Source organism: Hipposideros armiger, unplaced genomic scaffold, assembly GCF_001890085.2.
Source record: "Hipposideros armiger isolate ML-2016 unplaced genomic scaffold, ASM189008v1 scaffold_96, whole genome shotgun sequence".
Classification (NCBI taxonomy): domain Eukaryota; kingdom Metazoa; phylum Chordata; class Mammalia; order Chiroptera; family Hipposideridae; genus Hipposideros; species Hipposideros armiger.
This window is the reverse complement of record NW_017731446.1, coordinates 3,242,713-3,246,808: the sequence shown is the minus strand read 5'-3', so window position 1 is coordinate 3,246,808 and position 4,096 is coordinate 3,242,713.

Below are 4,096 nucleotides of genomic sequence, written 5' to 3'. Positions count from 1 at the left end.
GATAATAATACAGATTTCGCTTTCAAATCTAAGGTTGATGTTTATTTAACAAAAACATTGTACATGTGGAATTTAAACCTTACCAAAAAATAAGGTTGAGGGATTCATAATATATGTGAATATATAACTTCTAATATATTTATATAGCCTCTACAAAAACAAATTAGAGCATCACTCAAAACAAACAAACAACAAACAAAAAAACCAGCATCTCAATGGCATTTGAAACATTTTAAGTTAGCAGTAATGAGTCCTATATAATTAATTCACAAGAAATATTTTCAGGATATTCCTTTTCTGAAATTTCAAAAAGATATCTATAAATTAAGGGGGGGGATTTCACCCACTATACGTCTACTTGCCTTTCTGCAAATACTGTGTATCTGAGAAACACTGTTTTTCATCTGCTTTATCCTACACAAATATTCAGAGCCTTTCTGACATTATGATCAGGGTCCCTAGGTCACGACTGGAGTGACACCTTTTTTCCTGTCTCCATTTTAATGGCTCCTGAGTGTGAAAAAAGGACCCAGAAGTCCAGCCACATAGACCAGCATTTTGATCTAGAAGGATGTAAAGTTGAGGATGGATTCCTGTACCTGCCCCATCTACTTCACAGGGTTTCTGGAAGAATCTCTGAAGAAAAATAGATGAGAGGCTCTTTGTCACTTTTCAGGCCCTGTGTAGCTTTGCAATTCGTGTTGTGGGTATTAGATGAGAATCATTCTTTCAGAGACTCTTACACTCAGGTCAGATCATGTCAGTCGCCTGTTCAGAAGCCTCTGGCACCTCCTCTCACATGGCGAATATAAGCAGAGGCCTCCCCATGACCTGCAGGACCATCTGTAATCTGACCCCACTAGTTCTCTGAGCTCATCTCTTACAACAGTAACTGCTAACTGGGATTCAGCTTTCCCAGCTTAATTCCACCCCGGGACCTTTAAACTCGCTGTTCCCTCAGCCTGCAATACTCTTTCCTGTGATAGTCCCACTTCTTCAATTCTCTGGTCAAACGCTTTCTCCTCACAAAGAACCTTCCTCACCAACCCTGTCTAACATACCATCCACCTTCTGCTCTATTCCTTCACCCTAACCTCTTTCTTTTCAAGACAGTAATTTATTAATTGTCTGTCTCCTCAACTAGAAGAGAATGCCCATGAAACAGGGAGTTGTCGGTCTAGTTCACTGGTGCATCCGTGACATTTGGAACATCAGTGGGTACTTGTATTACTTATGTACTACAGTATAACAAAGCATCACAAAGGTAGTGGCTTAAAACAATACACATTTATTATCTCAGAGTTTGTGTGGGTCGAGATTCTGGGAGTGACTTAGCTGAGTCATCTGCTTCAGGATTTCTCATAAGGCTGCAATCAAGGGGTTAGCTAGGGCTGGAGTCCCATCTGAATGTCTAATTGGGGAAGAATCTACTTCCAAGCTCATGTGGTTGTTGTCAGGATTCAGTTCCTTGTGGGTTGTTGGACTGAGGGTTTCAGTTCCTCTCTGGGTATTGGCTGAAGTCTACCTTCACTCAGTTGCCAGGGGCGGGGATCTCTCCATAGTATAGCTCACAGCATGGCATCTTGCTTCATCAGAGCCAGCAATGGGGAGAGTTTGCTAACAAGACAGAAGTTACATTTTATATAATGTAATCGTAGAAGTGTCATCTCATCACCTTTGCCATATTCTATTGGTTAGGAGCAGGTCCAGGTCCTTCCCACACTCAAGAGGAGGGGAGTATACACAGGTGTGAGTACCAGGAAGTGGGGGTCAATTAGAGGCCATTTTAGAGTCTAGCCACCATATTATTTGCTCAATAAATACTGAATACTATTAAACCCAATCGTCAAAATGTGACACTGGGGCAGGAGAGCAGTAAGACTCAAGATCCTTGCAATATGTAAAACTTCTGTGAAATTTACTTGTTCCCTTCCCAGCTTCCTTCTGATGCTTTTTTTTTTTTTTTTTAAGCTGAGCCATCCTGCTACCTATTGGCAGCTCAGCGGCTGCTCAGCTCGGGCTGGACTCAAACCGCCGTTGCTCAGAGCTCAAACTCTTGAGTGAGCTCTTAACCAACTGAGCCACTCGGCCGGCCCTCTGATGCTTTGTGACCAGCCTGATCTGCTTGCCCACGTGGGCTTTGAGGATTCACTCAACAGAAGTGACCCACACGCAACTCAGGCCTTCAAGAATCTACAACCCAAAGATCACCATTCACAGGGCTTGTTCCTTACCCACCAGGATCTCCAGAATTGGTGAGTCGCGTCCTTATTTATTTAGTGTTGGAAGTGGTATTCTTCTTGAATGGGCACTTTGCATTTATGAGGTCTTGCTGCTAGCCAAGTTAATAATGCATCTAATAAAAAGAAAGAAAGAAACACATTGTTCAGTCGGGTAGATCTTATTAATATGATTCGATTTTAAAGGGGCCATTACTTCAGAGTCTTGATGTCTGGGAATGCTGTTAAAGAAGAATCTTTTTTTTTTTTCTAAGAGTCATCATAACAACAGAGAGACCCCCACACCACTGTCTGAATCAATTACAGATTTGTCTGTGTAGGGGACTGGAGCACATCCAGCTTATTGGGAATTCTTTTCTGCCTCCTTTGGCAAAAGCCCTGGCTTGTTGTCCAGAGTGAGCAGGAGTCCCAAATCCATCAATATTCACTGATGAAGCCATTGCTATTCATTAACAGTGACTTGATCAGCAGACATTTATTGATTGCCAGGCTTGTGCAAGGCACTCTGGGGGATTCAGAGAGTCATCTGAGGAGCTGACAGTCCCACTATGATGACAAGTCACAGCCCCCCGAGGCAGCAGGAGCCAAGTGGGACTGACCTCCAGGTGGTCACGGACCTGGGACCTCCACAAAAGACCCTAGTGAAGAATCATGACATCATGGCGAACAAGTTGGACAGTGAGAGGGCTCTTATTCTGTGGGGGAGGACTGCATGGAGAGGCCTGAGACAGAGCGGGGGAAAACCTGCCCTGGGCCTTAATTTTATACAGACTCAACCACCAAATTGCTGGGTCATTTTGGGCAAGTCACTTAACCTCTCTAGTCATTACTGTTATCCCTTACATGAAATGGATTATGTTTTTTTCCAGCTGAACCCGCAGTGATCACGTTGTGGCCTGTTGCTTCTTTGACCATATGTCTTCCCAGGCAGAGCTTGGGAGCTGCTTAGGCAGTGACAATTCAATGTTGTCTTTGAGGTACCAAGCACAGTGTTGGGCATGTCCTGTGCACTCAATAAATGAATGAATGGGGATTGGAAACATCTTGTAACCACTCTACTCTTTGTCCACCCCTCTACACTGCCATTATGCTGGCCTCTCAGTCTTCCAAAGGGACCAGGATCAATCCCACCTTTGGTTCTCCAGGACACTGTGGAGCACCCCAGTTGTCCCTGGCTTGCTTTCCATCCCACCCCAACATACGAATTCAACTTCTCTGCTTGGGCTATTTTGCAACCCAGGGAGGATTCAAGGGAGTGGGATGGGGTGTTGGAGCCAGGAATGATGGACAGGAAGACGGGAGCAGAAGAGGGAGAGGTTAGGGATGTTTAGCTCCCTGCTGCCTCTAAGGTGTATGAGAATGTGCTGGGTGCTCTGGGCCTGGGGTGAGCAGCTAGGACTGACACTAGCTAGTTAGATCTAATATTGCTTTAGCTTCTTGGGTTGAAGGGGTCTTGAGTCCTCACTAAAGGCAGGTACACAGATTTCTGACATCCAGGCTTACATAGACCTGGAAGTAGTTGGTGTTTCCACCAGCCAGAGTGGGAAAATTTCATAATACATGGGGGATATGTCAAAGTACTCAGAAGGGTATTATTTCAGTAATGGGGAAAACCAGCTATTCAGATTGCTCTGGTCCCACATAACAAAGTTTAAAAGTAAAAACCTGCACAGATGAAAAGATTTCTCAGTAATGTTTATGTCGTAGGAAAAAATGTTTAAATATTTTTTAAATACAAGAATAAAAAAAAATTTTTTTTTACTCTTTAAAAATACATTGCTATGAAAATAAAAATGCAAAGCACAGACTGGGAGAAAATATTTTTGAAACATGTATCTGACAAAGACTTGCGTCTA